The 17,910-nt window shown below is 38.2% G+C and overlaps 1 protein-coding gene across 1 annotated transcript in view; it reads right to left on the reverse strand.

The window, feature by feature from the left end:
• The window catches only part of NCAM2 (neural cell adhesion molecule 2), a 574,228-nt gene that overhangs the window by 505,524 nt on the left and 50,794 nt on the right, over positions 1 to 17,910 (reverse strand). The window lies entirely within an intron of this gene.

The following is a 17,910-nucleotide window of genomic DNA, read 5'->3' on the forward strand; positions in this document are numbered from 1 at the left end:
GGAATTTTCCAGGCAAGACTACAGGAATGGACCACCATTTCCTCCTCTAGGGGATGTTTCCGACCCAGGGACCAAACCCATGTCTCTTGTGTCTCCTGCATTGGCAGGTGGATTCTTTACCACAGTACTGCCTAGGAAGTCCCAGAGGGTTCAGAACCTACAGGAATTCCTAGAATGGCCTAGTATGACTGCTGTCCACTTGCACGTGGGTGGCAGGGTGCTCTTGGTGGACAAAAAGGAAATAAATGATAATAAACCATAACAGGGCAGGAGGCAGAATCAATACATCAAGAAACAAGTGAAATTTTTAATGAGTGCTGTAATTGAGAAACTTTGGAGAAAAGATATCTAAGCGGCTTTTAGCACAGCACATTCCATAAAGATCCTTGACCTGTTTTCTCAGAATGCCCAGAAGAAAGATCAACACTGTTCTTCAAAACACCTGGACTGGATCTCCTTTAGTACACTGATGCTTAGACTGAGAATTCAAGGCTGATTAAAGTTATGTACTTGGAGTAACGTCACAATTTTTAACTTGTCCTTGAGGGGCTGGTATAGCCTTAGCCCTTGTATGTATGTCCATCCTCAGAGTCTCCACATTAACTATGCTGTAACCCCAGGCTTTATTTTATTTCTCTTTTTTATTCTAACAGGTACTAACATTTAAAAACTCAGGGCCTTCATGAGTACTATTCCTTCTGCTGAGATTTGTTTTCTCCCAAGTTCTTTGCCTGGCACCTCCTAGAACCCTTCAGTTCTCAGGGAACATATTACTTCCTGATGTCCATCTACCTGTTATTATCTCCCTTCATATCCTTTATTTTTGCCTTCTTCTTGGCTGATACCAAAACACAATTATTTGGGAAAATACCCCATGCCTGTATCCAGACCAAGCCATCCCTTGGCTTCTGCTGATACCACAGATCCCTACCTTCATCTTCACATGGCTTTCTTTTTGTGCACCAGTCTGTCTCTAAATTTCCCCTTTTTATAAGGACCCCATTCATACTGGTTGAGGCCCACCATAATGACCTCATTTTAACTTGATCATCTCTGTGCTGTGTGCTCAGTCCCTCAGCCATGTCCAGCTCTTTGTGACCCCATGGACTGTAGCCTGCCGGGCTCCTCTGTCCATGGGATTCTCTAGGCAAGAATCCTGGAGTGGGTTGCCATGCCCTCCTCCAGGGGATCTTCCCAACCCAGGGATTGAACCCACATCTTTTATGTCTCCTGCACTGGCAGGTGGGTTCTTTATCACTAGTGCCACCTGGGAAGCCCTGATTATCTCTGTTAATACTTTATCTCCAAATTAAGTCACATCCCAGGGCACTCCGTTAGGATTTCAACACATGAAATTTGTAGAGATACAAATCAATCTATAGCAGGTGTGTTTGGATATCAATAGATTATGTTTCATTTCAAGATATCACATTACTTTATAGGCCATAAATTGGAATGTGCAGAATAATCAAGAAGATGTTCCAAATAAATTAATAAACCTAAAAGCTATTGCAAATTAATATTATGCAAAGGTAAACAAGGTCATTGTCAAATAATTATTGGGGGAAAATCTGCTGACAGACCTATTTAATACTTATAAAAATGAATGTCACTATATTGGGTAAAATAAGTTAAAACATAAATAAATATATTTAATTACTATTAAAACTCGGAAAAGATACTGGCTGTGGAACCAGAAAAGGAGGAGTTTTGAATTCCAACTTTACCTTTTACTAGCCGAATATCCTGCTACTGCTGCTAAGTTGCTTCAGTCGTGTTGACTCTGTGTGACCCACCAGGCTCCGCCATCCCTGGGATTCTCCAGGCCACAGTACTGGAGTGGGTTGCCATTGCCCTCTCCAGCCTAATACCCTAGGTAGAGTCAATTTTTGTCTCTGAGTCTCAGTATCCACATAAATAAGAATTATATCATCTCTTCCCCTATTCATCACAATATTCTAATCATTCAGGTATTTATTTATCTCCCTTAGCTTCCTCCCTAGTTACTGAATCTTGAAAGAACACAAATGCTGCTATTCCCATCTTCCTAACACACGACACTTAGTAGATGTTAGATGTATACTGTAGTGGGATAATGAAATTGTGTTTAAGTTGGAACTCACCATCCAAGTGTTCTTTTTTATGGTTTTATTACTGTGGTTAAAATATATGTTCTATGACTATGATGTTATGGATGAAGCTCCCACTTCTGTATACTTAGGGAAAAATAACAGCAACAAAAACTAAATAAAGACTTGAGATGCTGACATTAATCAACTTCCTGCAGATGGAAATAATTTTGTGTTGTTCTCTAGTTGCTAAGTTGTGTCCGACTCTTTTGTGACCTGAAGGATTACAGCCTCCGGGCTCTTCTTTCCATGGAATTTCCAGGCAAGGATATTGGAATGGGTTGCCATTTCCTTTCTGAGGGGATCTTTCTGAGCTAGGGATCAAACCTGTGTCTCCTGCATTGGCAGGTGAGTTATTTACCACTTAGCCACCTGGGAAGCCCACACTTAGAGAAAAATAACAACAACAAAACCAATAAAAGACTTGAGACACTGACATTAATTTTATGTCTCCCCAACTACTATCCTTCATCTTTGCTGACACTTCTCTATAAACTGATGGCCAAAAATAAAACACATATTCTCTCTCCTTCAAGACATTTCCTCATTTAAATCTCTTCTTCCTTCAAATTAAATGCTGTGATTTTTCATGTGACCACTTCTGATAACCAAGTAAACATATGAATGATACTTCACTCTATCATTACCTGAGAACTGGACTCTTACCTGGAATAAAGGTGCCTAGACAAGCTCTACTTTTAAAGTTGGTTCTAAGTACCCTCTCTATTGTGTCTGCTCTCCAATGTAAAACACATAATGAATACCAGTATTGAACTAAAGTACTAGTCATATTTATGTGATATTACAGAACTTGAACATCAGAACACTTTAAATAATTATTTTTAAAGTTCCTCATAAAAATTTAACATATGGATTAACATTATTCAATACTAGCAGTCCAGACTCTGTACAAAGGAAAACTTTAACAGATAACCACTTGTCCAGCCAAATTTATAATTTAAACATCCAACCAATCCCAATACTGTTTAATTTCTATTATTTTGCCCAAGTACAGGTTTCAAAATAAATAGAAGCTACAAAACAGATTCTGTGATTTAAGATAAGCAGTAACAACTGTCTAAACTCCAGCTCATCACTGAATGAATTAATTAAAGGTTTCCATTCAGATTGTCTACTGAGACTTTCATTTTCTTAGTGTAGTAAGCTCTCTCTCTCCCCTTCAATTCAAGTAAGAAAGGCATCATGAATGCTTATTCAGTTTAGTCGTATAAAATGCATATAAATCAAAATGGTCTTGTTCTTTACCTTTAAAATAGGAAAAAATAAAAGCACACCTTACAATAGAAAAAAATTATGTGTCCAGTATCTATAACTGTGGTTGTTAACAGAAGCCTAATAATCAACTCAAGCTTTAGCAATAACTTGAAATGACACCTAGACTGCATTTTCAAGAACACTTTGAAAGAGACTGTTTAATATTTAATATGCCCTTTAACTCTCTTTTAGAATAGAAATATCAAAGAGCCTGCAGATTATGTAGATCGGTACTATTCAGGTGAACTCTTCAGCCTTCTAGTCAATGTCTACAGCTGGCTTCTTTGCTCTGAATAGCTACTTTGAACTTTCACACCCTTTCAAACCTGAGAGTAAACTTACTCCCTTTGCAGTCAGCATCTTTATACCTTAGAGAGGGGAGAAAGAAGCCAGCAGATAATATCCTATACACACAGACTTAATTTGCGGTCCATCTTAAGTTGGATTCTTACATTTCCCCCAGCACTTCTAGCTGCATTTATACTGCATATATAAGAAAGTCTCTTGACTTGGGTGCTGGATAACTCACCTTCCATTTATGGGCGTTCTCCACTGGGGTTTCCCTCGTACCTCGGTTGATAAAGACTCTGCCTGCAGTACAGGAGACCCAGGTTCGATTCCTGGGTCAGGAAGATCCCCTGGAGAAGGAAATAACCTACTCCCGTTTTCTTGCCTGGAGAATCCCATAGATAGAGGAACCCGGTGGGCTACAGTCCACAGGGTCCGAAGAGTCGGACATGACTTGCGACTGACCTTGCCCCCCTTCCATTCAGATTCTCGCCACTTAATGACTCCCACTTCTTGCCCTCTGTATGTTCTAGTGTTCCAGTTTGTCACATTAGTGAAGTGAGTGATGTCACTCAGTCGTCTCTGACTCTTTGCGACCCCATGGACTGTAGCCTACCAGGCTTCTCCGCCCATGGGATTCTCCAGGCAAGAATAGTGGAGTGGGTTACCATTTCCTTCTCTAAGGGATCTTCCCGACCCAGGGATCGAACCCAGGTCTCCCATATTGGAGGCAAATGGTATGCCAAAAAGCAGGCAAAACACCTTCTTCTCCCTCCCAATAAGAATGTATATATATACAAGTGTGCATGCGCACTAAGTCTCTTCAGTCATATCTGACTCTGTGCAACCCCATGGACTGAAGACTGCCAGGCTCCTCTGTCCATGGAATTCTCCAGGCAAGAATACTGAAGTAAGTTGCCACGCACTCCTCTAGGGGATCTTTCCAACCTAGGAGTCAAACCTGCATCTCTTACATCTCTTGCATTGGCAGGCAGGTTCCTACCACTAGCACCACCTGGGAAGCCCCATATATATACCACTTTCCCCCCTTAAGCTTTAAGACATATCTCAGTATCCAAATATTTTTCACTTTCTATCTTTGCTTTATATTTTGTGACAGATTCATGCTTTTTCATGAGAACACACCTTAAAGTTCTTGTTTCTCATAATTTTTCAATGCCTGAAATTGTCTGCTTAAGATGTATTTTAAATATCTGTACACAAAATTAAAAGAGACAATTGAACATATATCAACTGACTTTTTTTTCAAATACAGTAATTTTTTTAAAGAATATGTTCCCAAATCTATAGGATTTAGACTAAGAAAATACATATATTAATGAACAGATATCATTATGCCTTTATCCTTAAAGTCTAGTATTAATATTAAAATGTCTTGAGTATTGGTGATTATTTTCACTGATGATATGATCATTTTTTCATTTTCTGTAATGTGGTAAATTGAAATGTATCAAAATATTATGCATAAGAAATTTACTAAATTTATTACAATGGAATAAATATACTGTTATTAGCATTTAAACAGTAGCCCTTCATTTAGAAATACGTGCCAAGCATATACAAACACCACCCACATCCTATAATCAGATTAATTCAGATAGGTGAATGGCATATTTCACATAACGAACTACAATTAGGCAGAATCTGCAAAGTTGGCATTTTCATGTTTGAAAAAACATATTGATAAAAATAATTATTCACACATTACAATGTTTTAAATTCTAGTGCAGAATTTCTCAATGTTGGCCCCACTGACAAGTTGCACTGGATAATTCTCTGTTGACCACTGTGAAACTGTACATGCAAGGAAATTAGCAGCATCCTTGGTCTTTATCCACTAGATATAGCATCACCCCCACATTCATGCACAGCTGAAAACCAGAAATATTTCTAGACACTGCCAAACATCTTCTGGGGAAAAAACATCCCCATTGAGAACCGCTATTTTAGAGATTGAGAATGTGTATTATTTTAAAATCAAAGAGGATACTGTGCAAAACCATTTTTAACTTGTCAATAAAATGTGGCTTGTAAGAGAAATGCTATGTAAAAGATAAAGACTACAGTAATACACACAACAGGCTTTTATAGTCTAAATATAAAAAAGGTTCTTAGGTTAACATGATCCCAAAATAGTGTGATCATTTAGCTCATTGTTTCTATTTATAAAACACTGGCATATACAACTTATCAGACAAAATCTAGAATGAAATATTAATTTCATTGAAATTATGCTTTTATTTTGTTGTTGTTGTTGTTATTGTTTTCTTGTTTTAAGAACACTTATGGCACCCCACTCCAGCACTCTTGCCTGGAAAATCCCATGGATGGAGGAGCCTGGTGGGCTGCAGTCCATGTGGTTGAAGAGTCGGACACGACTGAGCGACTTTACTTTCACTTTTCACTTTCATTCATTGGAGAAGGAAATAGCAACCCACTCCATTGTTCTTGCCTGGAGAATCCCAGGGATGGCGGAGCCTGGTGGGCTGCCATCTATGGGGTCGCACAGAGTCAGACACAACTGAACCAACTTAGCAGAAGCAGCAGCAGCAGCAGCAGCAACATGAGACTTACCCTTGTAACAAATGTTTATAAGTCTATGATACATAGAGTGCTGGTTACTATAGGTGCAATGTTGTATGATCTTTAGAACTGAACTCCTCAGGCTTTACTGAAACATTATGCCCCTTGATAAATAACTTCCCATTTCTTTCCACCCCTAGATCCTGGAACCACCATTCCTTTTTTTGATTCTAGCGAGTGAGTGAAAGTCGCTCAGTTATGTCTGACTCTTTGCCACCCCATGGACTATAGCCCGCCAGGTTCCTCTGTCCATGGGATTCTCCAGGCAAGAATACTGGAGTGGGTTGTCATGCCCTCATCCAGGGGATCTTCCCAACCCAAGGATCAAATCTAGGTCTCTCACACTGCAGGCAGATTCTTTTTGGTCTGAACCCCCAGGGAGGTCCTTTTTGATTCTATGTATTTGACCATTTTAGACACCTCGTATAAGTAGAACCACACAGTATTTGTCTTTCTGTGACTAGCTCACTTAGAATAAATTCCTCAAAGTTCCTCCAAGTTGTCACATATTGCCAAACCTGCTTCTTTTATTAAGGGTAAAAACCATCCCATTGTACGTTGCTGTTGAGTTGCTGAGACTTGTGCAACTCTTTGTGACTCCATGGACTGGAGTCTGTCAGGCTCCTCTGTCCATGGGGTTCTTCAGGCAAGAATACTGGAGTGAGTTGCCATTTCCTACTACACGGGATCTGCCCAACCCAGGGATCGAACCCGTGTCTCCTGTAAGTTTTCTGCATTGCAGGCAGATTCTTTACTGCTGATCCACCAGGGAAGCCCCATGTATAGATGACATTTTCTTTATCCATTCATCTGTTGATGGGTATTTAGAACACTTCAACTTCTTGGGAAAAGCGCTACAAAGAATATGTCAATGTTAATCCAAAAGCAAGTCTTTTGGATAAATACCCACGAGTGAAATTGCTGGATCATATGATAGTTTCATGGTTAATTTTTGAGTAACCTCCATATTGTTTCCCATAACAAATGTACAATTTTCAACCTCACCAACAGTAAACCAAGCTTCTGATTTCTGGATATCCTTGCCCACAACTACTTTTTTTTTAACAAATAATTAATTTTAACAAATAAATAATTGTCATCCTGACTGGTGTGAAGTGATATTTGATTATGGTTTTAAATTAAACTAACAAAAATCACTGTCTCCGAAATTTTAAAACACTCTGTGTCCACACTTTTTTTTTTTTTTTCAGTATAATGTCTCATCAATATCCCCAGGTCTCTTAGAGTCAACTTTGGCTTTAAACAACCTCTTCTAGATCAAATGACAGAGTATAAAGATTTTTCTCTGGCTTAAGGCTAACGCTTTCCCTGCCTATATCTATATTTTTTCTATTTAAAATAATGCACATTAGATTAAAAATATAAAAATTCAAAGATGTTGATATACATAAGATAAAGGGAACATCATTATGATTCAATACAAAAAAAAAAATCCAACATGTGCATAGTGGATGAAATAGCTAATGAAAACCAATGTTTCATTAAAAGAATTAATGTCCATGCCACAGAAAGAGAGAGATACTCTCACCCATAAATATTAAGCTCAGTTTTAAGTGTCATATTGTAAGCAACTACTGGAAACTGATGACCACGGATAGTCTTTCAAACAGGGCACTAGAAAGTTTGAAAACAGTGTAATGTAAATGAATGTGGAAACAACTGGTTGTTTGAAGTAAAAAACACAATGAACAATAAAAAACTATTTTTAAATACTGAAAAAATGGACTGTGAGAGAAAAAACAAATTTCTTTTGTTTAGACGCATGGAAAAACATGGGTCAATGTACAAGCGAAATGAACAAGAGAAAAAAAAATATTCTCTGTGAATATAGATGTAAAGCTGTTTCCACAGATAACTGAATCTATATTTTATAGAACAAAAGTATTTCAAAGTCCATGTAAATCTCATCCTTGACATAACACTCTTCTGACTGAGGCAATTCCCTGTGTGTTCTTTTTTATTTTTTATTTGAAAGTGTCAGCAAATGTTTGGTGATGCCTTAAATTGACAATAAACTAATTTTTTTTATTACAGAGTAGATGTGTAATTAAGGTGATCTTAATATAGTACATGTGAAAACTGCTCTTAAGTGTCCATGACTACAATGAAATAACATCATTCAAAACAACACATAAACACAAACACTCAGCAACTGGGCCCTGGAAATTTTAAAAACTTCTCTAATTGGGAAACAAAAACAAAAACTACTATTTAATATTGTGGATTTTTTTTTTCCATTTTATTTTGGTTCCTAGTCTAAAAGCTTTTTTTTTTTTTTTTTTGAGGAAGATACTTGTGAGCCACTTTTGTACAGATTTTTTTGTTAAGCAAATTATAATCAATCCACGAGAGTTGCTGGCCTTACTGCACTGGTGTAGATGGTTCTTGATGATGTGTTAGGCATTAGGTCCAATTATACAGATGTTTTAGCTGGGAGCAGGACATTCTTCTGAGGAATATCATGTTATTTCTTTCCTGGTGGCTGAATTCTAGAGGAGAGAGGAGCTGGAGTTTCTGGTCTTGGTAAGCCTTATATCTGAGGGGTATTCAATAATGAAGGCGAGGGTCTGAGGATAGAAACTGCTGTTATAGGACTCTCGGGGAAGGTGAGGGGCCTGACACCTATAGGGGCAAAGGCAGATGATATTCGGTTTCAGCTAATCAATGTTGTTGTTGTTGTTCAGTCACTCAGTGTTGTCTGACTCTGCAATCCCATAAATGGCAGCATGCCAGGCTTCTCTGTCCTTCACAACCTCCCCAGAGTTTGTTCAAACTCATGTCCACTGAGTCAGTGATGCCATTCAACTATCTCATCCTCTGTTGCCCCCTTCTCTTCCTGCCCTAATCTCTCCCAGCATCAGGGTCTTTTCCAATGAATTGGCTTTTCACATAAAGTAGCCAATGTATCAGAGCTTTGGCTTTAGCATCAGTCCTTCCAATGAACACCCAGGACTGATCTCCTCTAGGATGGACTGGTTGGATCTCCTTGCAGTCCGAGGGACTCTTAAGAGGCTTCTCCAACACCACAGTTCAATAGCATAATTCTTTGGAGCTCAGTCTTCCTTCTGGTCCAACTCTCACATCCATTCAAGACTACTGGAAAAACCACAGCTTTGATCATGAGACCTTTGTTGGCAAAATGATGTCTCTGCTTTTTAATATGCTGTCTAGGTTTGTCACAGCTTTTCTTCCAAGGAGCAAGCATTTTTTAATTTCATGGCTGTAGTCACTATCCTCAGTGATTATTTTCTTTTCAACCCTTAGGAAGAGTTTTGTTTTTTTTTTTAAATGACAATTTTAAAAATACTTTGGTTAAATGTTAGAGTGTCAATTACATGGAGATGTTCCCAGGAAGGCCAGCTATGACTAGGGATAAATATGAGAAAGACTAGGTGACAACGGGCAATAAAAGTGGAGGTTACTCCTCTCAAGTCTGGAAACTTTGAGAATAATGGGTTTATATACATGATATCTCAGGCTTCCCAGGTGGTGCTAGTGGTAAACGACCTGCTGGCCAAGGCAGAAGACATAAAAGAGATGACGCAGGTTCAATCCCAGGGTCAGGAAGATCCCGTGGAGGAGAGTGTGGCAACTCTCTCCAGTATTCTTGCCTGAGAATGCTATGGACAGAGGAGCCTGGTAGCCTACAGTCCATAGGGTAGCAAAGAATTAGACACGACTGAAGTGACTTAGATCAGCATGGAAAACATGATATCTTTAATAAGGAATTGCCTTCTATAGTTAAATCATTTCAAGCTGTTTCACAGAATATATAAATGTTTAGCTTATTGACAAATAAGTGCATCTCTTTATGACATCTCAGTAGTTTCACTGTTGCTGTACAATAATCTTTCAATTTTCCTGTAACTGCTACTGTGAATACTTTGTAATATTTTCATCAATGTTTAAAGGTAGAAATCTACAGTGTTTACAAAGAAAGCATTTTAACTCCTTCTAGAAGTTTTCTTTTAAACCTGAATTTAGACACTTGGACATTTCTTTCAATATTATGTTTACTATAAGTTTGGGCTTCTTTGGTGACTCAGATGGCAAAGAATCTATCTGCAATGCAGGAGACCTGGATTCAATCCCTGGGTAAGGAAGATTCCCCTGGAGAAGGGAATATCTACCCACTCCAACATTCTTGTCTAGATAATTCCATGGACAGAGGAGCCTGGAGGGCTACAGTTCATGGAGTTGTGTAAGTTTAATACTGTAAGTTTTGCTCTTTGAGGCTGTTTTCCTTAAAAGGGTATTTTACAAAGGAATAGGACAAAGGTCCATCTAGTCAAGGCTATGGTTTTTCCAGTGGTCATGTATGGATGTGAGAGTTGGACTGTGAAGAAAGCTGAGTGCCGAAGAATTGATGCTTTTGAACTGTGGTGTTGGAGAAGACTCTTGAGAGTCCCTTGGACTGCAAGGAGATCCAACCAGTCCATTCTGAAGGAGATCAGCCCTGGGTGTTCTTTGGAAGGAATGATACTAAAGCTGAAACTCCAGTACTTTGGCCACCTCATGCCGAGAGTTGACTCATTGGAAAAGACTCTGATGCTGGGAGGGATTGGGGGCAGGAGGAGAAGGGGACGACAGAGGATGAGATGGCTGGATGGCATCACCAACTTGACTGGCGCGTGTTTGAGTGAACTCCGGGAGTTGGTGATAGACAGGGAGGCCTGGCGTGCTGCGATTCATGGGGTCGCAAAGAGTCGGACACGACTGAGCGACTGAACTGAACTGAACTGAATTGAGGACTATGTATAATAAAACACAAGTATTCATTTTCTAATCTGTTGTTAAAGAGGTAACAGAAAGCCCAAAAACAGATGGGGATGAAAGAAGTACAAAGAGTCAAGAGTTGGGTTTCTTTCCTATTACATGGTTCATCTGTAGCTACTGAAAGGTATCCTTCCAAATCTGCAGGTTCCCCTTGACTTTTTCATCATGTTGTCCTTATCTATCTCTGCTTATTCTCAATCTTAAATGATTTAAATCAAAACTACATTCCAACTTTCTGTAGCAACAATAGTTCAGTGAGTTAAGTAACCCTGAACAGTACTGACCTTTCCTTGTCTTTAGGGTCAGTCTTTCCTTCAGGAAAAGAAACAATAAGTTTTTTGTGATTAAGACAACACATCTCTTTGTCACTTGGCCCTCCATTGACACTTATCCACTTACTTTAGTATGTCTCTTGAGAGATTTTTTTCAACTTGATGAACAAGCTAGAAGAATGAGAAACAATCCTACATGTGTAAAATAAAATGATGCCATAGATAAAAAAAAAAAGAAAAATTCAAGTAAAATAGATTCCCTCATTACTTTCAATTGGAAATACACAATGTGCCAATTTTTCTCAAAGTCATATTCAACACAGGTTGTTAATCAAGGTGTATACTACTGGAAATTTTCATGAATAAATAGGACAGTCTGACCCCATGTTTAGATCTGATATGAATCCTGTCAGTACTCTGTACCATTCCTAATACATAAATACACACTGACTTTTGTTCTCTGATTATTTTTCTACCATGTTTCCAGACAGTGGTTGATTCAGTGCAAATAAAAATGCTTAAGCCAGAATTTCTATCCCCGGAGAGAAAAGTTTATTGGATATCAAGCTATTGCTAAAATGAGGTATTTTAAGAACAGGTGAACTATTCTATCTTTTACTCATTTTAATGGACTTTTAGTCCCATAGAAGTGTGTATTATACACTTAGAAGTGTGTAAGTGTTATAATTATGGTGAAATAGTGATATCAGCTAATAATTACTGAGCCTGGGATGTACCAGGCATTGTATTCTCATGGATTTTTGTCTTTCAATTTCTATATCAAGTCTGTAAATTAGTTCCCATTATTGTTATGGTTTTACAAATGAAATTAAAGTTGCTGCTGTTGCTGCAAAGTCGCTTCAGTTGTGTCCGACTCTGTGCGACTCCATAGATGGCAGCCCACCAGGCTCCTCTGTCCCTGGGATTCTCCAGGCAAGAACACTGCAGTGGGTTGCCATTTCCTTCTCCAGTGCATGAAAGGGAAAAGTGAAAGTGAAGTCGCTCAGTCATGTCCGACTCTTAAGGACCCCATGGACTGCAGCCCACCAGGCTCCTCCGCCCATGGGATTTTCCAGGCAAGAGTACTGGAGTGGGGTGCCATTGCCTTCTCCGGAAATTAAAGTTGAGAAAGTGTAAATAACAGATCTAGAGTGATGAGGTTATTAGTCTAACCCCACCTGTGGTGCTCCTGAGCTGTTTCCTAACCATTAACTTCTACCAGCACTTCCCCTAGTGCTTTCTGTTTTATTTTGAGATGTGATACGCTTTTGCACTTATAAATTACTAAGGAACTGTTCATGCTTCTGAGAGTTCATTATACCTTAAATTAATGAGCACAGACCAAGAAGACAGTGGTCAAACAGAATTGCTTTCAAAGTATTTTAGACTTCCCATCATTATACTCTACCTAAAAAGTATTTTAAATACATTAAACCTATCATTATTTTTAGTAAATGAAACTGTGAATGTGGTTTCCTGTTTATGACTTACTGGATAATATCTTGCTAGATCCAGAGAGATGATAAAGGTATTTTTAAACTATCCTTCCAAGGAGTTCAGTGGGTATATCTATCTTTTTCTTTCTCTTTCTCTCTCTCTGTCTCTCTCATACACACACATGTACACAAATAAATACGTACACAAACACAAATTATTTGAAAGGTTTCACAGGATGATCACACCATCAATGTCTGTGCTATGGAGATAATTTAACAGACTTTAGAAGCTCCTATGTTCTAACCTCCTTTCTCAGTTTATTCAAGCAATATCAATATATAACAATACTCAACAGGTAACAAAGCTGGTTGTCCAAAAATAAGACTTGTTAAAGAAATACATGTATTACATTCTCAGAGATGATGTCATTATGTTCCATTTTTTGTTAATGTATTTGTGACACACATTTTTCCTGTCAATGTTGAAATAAAAGAAATGGTCCCAAGTTAAGGGCTTAAGTAATAACTCCTTTATTTCTGCATTTAAAAAATTTCATTCAAGAAAGTTTAAATGAAAAGATTTATGTGGCAGAAACAATATCATGGATTATTTCCACAAGGTGAGTAGACAAGTATCTAAAAAAAGATAAAGATTAGTTTCTAGTCAGTAGTACACATTTTGATGCTTCCAGCTTTCCAGGTGACACAGTGGTAAAGAATCTGTCTGCTGATGCAGTAAATGCAGGAGACGTGGCTTTGATCCCTGGGTTGGCAAGATCTCCTGGAGTAGGAAGTGGAAACTCATTCCAGTATTCCTGCCGGGGGAATCCAATGGACAGAGGAACCTGATGGGCTACAGTCCATGGGTTCACAAAGAGGTTGGATAAGACTGAGCACACATGCCCAGTACACATTTTAGGTTTTTTCATGGTTTTCCACATGAGAAGAGAACACATAGTTCTCTTCAGGGCAATGCTCAGAATCTAAATTTAGCAGCTGATTTGTATTAATTTTTACAAAAATACATTAAGCCAATTTTTTCAATTCATTTTCTCTCCTAAAATTTAGAATGGAGCTTAATGTGACTTCCTTTGGAACCATTTATTTGCACTTAAAATTGCTGTCATAAAAAAAAAAAAAAGAAATTGCTGCCATAGAGTTGCTAGCTATAAACTAACCTGGAGAGAGTAACTTCTCTCATATTTTGAAACTCAGAATCAATATTTATTAAATTTACTTATTTTTTAATTTAATTCAGATGAATATTATATCTACTGTTGAGGGCAAGAATCCTTTAGAAGAAATGGAGTAGCCCTCATAGTCAACAAGAGAGTCTGAAATGCAGTGCTTTCATGCAATCTCAAAAACTACAGAATGATCTCTGTTCATTTCCAAGGCAAACCATTCAATATCACAGTAATCAGAGTCTTGCCCAAACCACTAATGCTGAATAAGCTGAAGTTGAATGATTCTCTGAAGACCAACAAGATCTTCTAGAACTAACACGAAAAAGGTGTCCTCCTCATCACAGGGAAGTCAAATGCAAACGTCAAGAGATACCTGGAGTAACAGGCAAGTTTGGCCTTGGAGTACAACATAAAGCTGGGCAAAGGCTAACACGGTTTTGCCAAGAGAATGCACTGGTCACAGCAAGCACTCTCTTCCAACAACACAAGAGAAGACTCTACACGTGGATATCACCAGATGGCCAATACTGATACCAGACTGATTATATTCTTTGCAGCCAAAAAGGAGAAGCTCTATACCGTCAGCAAGAACAAGACCGGGAGCTGACTGTGGCTCAAATCATGAGCCCCTTATTGTGAAATTCAGATGACTTAAAATTGAAGAAAGTAGGGAAAGCTACTAGACCATTCAGGTATGACCTAAATCAAATCAAACCTAAATCAAATCCCTTACAATTATACAGTGGAAGGGACAAATAGATTCAAGAGATTAGAGCTGATAGAGTGCTTGAAGAACTATGGATGGAGGTTCATGACACTGTACAAGAGGCAGGGTTCAAGACAATCTCCAAGAAACAGAAATGCAAAAAGGCAAAATGGTCCTCTGAGGAGGGCTTAAAAATATCTGAGAAAAGAAGAGAAGCAAAAGGCAAGGGAGAAAAGGAGATATTTCCATCTGAATGCAGAGCTCCAAATTGTAGCAAGGAGAAAGATGAAACCCTTCTTACGTGAACAATGCAAAGAAATAGAGGAAAATAACACAACGGGCAAGACTAGAGATCTCTTCAAGAAAATTAGAGCTATCAAGGGAACATTTCATGCAAAGATGGGCACAATAAAGACAGAAACAATACGGACCAAACAGAAGCAGAAGATATTAAGCAGAGGTGGCAAGAATATACAGAAGAACTAATCAAAAAGATCTCCACGACCCAGATAACCATGATGGTATGATCACTCATCTAGATCTTGGAGTGTGAAGTCAAGTGGGCCATAGAAAGCACCACTATGAACAAAGCTACTGGAATTGATGGAATTTCAGATGAACTATTTCAAATCCTAAAAGATAATGATGTTAAAGTGCTGCACTCAATATGCCAGCAAATTTGGAAAACTCAGCAGTAGCCGCAGGACTGGAAATGGTCAGTTTTCATTCCAAACCCAAAGAAAGGCAATGCCAATGTATGTTCAAACTATAACATAATTGCACTCATTGCTAGCAAAGTAATGCACAAAATTCTTTATGCCAAACTTCAATAATATGTGAACTGAGAAATTCCAGATTCAAGCTGGATTTAGAAATGGTAGAGGAACCAGAGATCAAATTGTCAACATCTGCTGAATTATAAAAAGCAAGAGAGTTTCAGAAAGAAATATCTACTTCTGCTTCATGACTACACTAAAGCCTTTGACTGTGTAGATCACAACCAACTGTGGAAAATTCTTAAAGGGATGGGATATCAGACCACCCTAACTGCCTCCTGAGAAACCTATATGCAGGTACAGAAGCAACAGTTAGAACCAGACATGGAAGAAAGGACTGGTTCCAAAACGGGAAAGGAGTACGTCAAGGCTGTATATTGTCACCTTGCTTACTTAACTTATATGCAAAATACATCATGCAAAATTCCAGGCTGGATGAAGCACAAGCTGGAATCAAGAATGCCGGGAAAAGTATCAATAACCTCAGATATGCAGATGATACCATCCTTTTGGTAGAAAGCGAAGAGGCACTAAAGAGCCTTTTGATGAATGTGAAAGATGAGAGGGAAAAAGTTGGCTTAAAACTCAACATTCAGAAAATGAAGATCATGGCATCCAGTCCCATCACTTCATGGCAAGTAGATGGGGAAACAATGGAAACAGTGAGAGACTTGATTTTCTTGGGCACCAAAATCACGGTAGATGGTGACTACAGCAATAAATTGAAAGATGCTTGCTCCCTGGAAGAAAAGCTATGAAAACCTAGACAGCATATTGAAAAACCAGAGACATTACTTTGCCAACAAAGGTCTGTGTAGTCAAAGCTATAGTTTTTCCAGTAGTCATGTATGGATGTAAGAGTTGGACCATAAAGAAAGCAGAACATTGAAAAACTGCTGCTTTTGAACTGTGGTGTTGGAGAAGACTACTGAGAGTCCCTTGGACTGCAAGGAGATCCAACCAGTCCATCCTAAAGGAAATCAGTCCTGAATATTCATTGGAAGGACTGATGTTGAAGCTTAAACTCTAGTACTTTGGCTACCTGATGTGAAGAACTGACTTATTGGAAAAGACCCTGATGCTGGGAAAGACTGAAGGCAGGAGGAAAAGGGGATGACAGAGGATGAGATGGTTGGATGGCATCACTGACTTGATGGACAAGAGTTTCAGCAAGCTCCAAGAGTTGGTGATGGACAGGGAAGCCTGGCTTGCTGCAGTCCATGGGGTCGCAGAGAGTCTGACATGACTGAACAATTGAACAGTAACAACAACTTCTTCTTGTGCACAAACTTGCAGGTGCAACTATCATATGCATCTAATAATTATTTGACTAAAATCATTCTTCATGATTATTTGAAGTACTAACATATATTTTTCCTATATGCATGCTGTAAATACTATTTAGGTGATTGGTGGTGGTTTAGTCACTGATGGTGTCTGATTCTTGCGACCTCATTGACTGTAGCCTGCCAGGTTCCTCTTTCCATTGGATTTTACAGGAAAGAATACTGGAGTAGGTTGCCATTTCCTTCTCCAGGGGATCTTCCCAACTCAGGAATTAGGTGATTACTCTGGCAATATATCTTATTAGATATGTTTACAAATCATGCCTATAAGTTTATTATAATCATTATACGTTAGTATGAGTAGTGTATCTTTATATATTGAATCAAATTTATAATGTTAACATTTTAATCTACAAAGTTAGATCAAGGGAATAAATTAGTGGCAAAGATTTTCAAATTAAAGTGAAAATGTCAAAATGCATTTTTTAAAAGCAAACCATAACTCTGAGTACTGTATACCTTGTACAGTTGGAAATGTTGATGAAAGTATACTCAATGGTGAATTTATATGTTGCCTAGACTTCTAGTATGTAATATTGTCACAAAAATTTGTAATTCAAATTATATAATAGTGCAAATTTATAAAAAAGCTCTTCAATGACATTTGACTGAGTGGGAATAATGTGTGGTTTATAATAATATGTGCTTATTTGATCAAAATTAGAGTTTCTAATTCTTTAGTTAAACCATTAAAAATATCAAGTTTCATTTTAGATGCTGGGTTAGGCTGAGTAATTAGCTTTACCAGGGATCATCTTTTAAATCTACATGAGAATCAAGACTAAGATTTCAAATTATATGAAATTGCAGAGGTAAAAAAAGGAACAGTTTAAACCCGTGGGATAAGTTACCATTGTACTCGGAGGAATTTTCAAGAGAGTAAAAGTTTTATAATTAAGAAGGAACATAAATGTGCGTGTGTGTGTGTGTGTGTGTGTGTGTGTGTGTGTGTATGTCTACATGTATACAGGCTTCCTACGTGGCGTTAGTGGTAAAGAATCTGCTTGCCACTGCCAGAGACATAGAGACTTGAATTTGATCCCCGGGTTGGGAAGATCCTCTAGAGGAGAGCAAGGAAACCATTTTAGTATTCT

Source organism: Bison bison, unplaced genomic scaffold (assembly GCF_000754665.1).
Source record: "Bison bison bison isolate TAMUID 2011002044 unplaced genomic scaffold, Bison_UMD1.0 scf7180017864387, whole genome shotgun sequence".
Taxonomy (NCBI): Eukaryota; Metazoa; Chordata; class Mammalia; order Artiodactyla; family Bovidae; genus Bison; species Bison bison.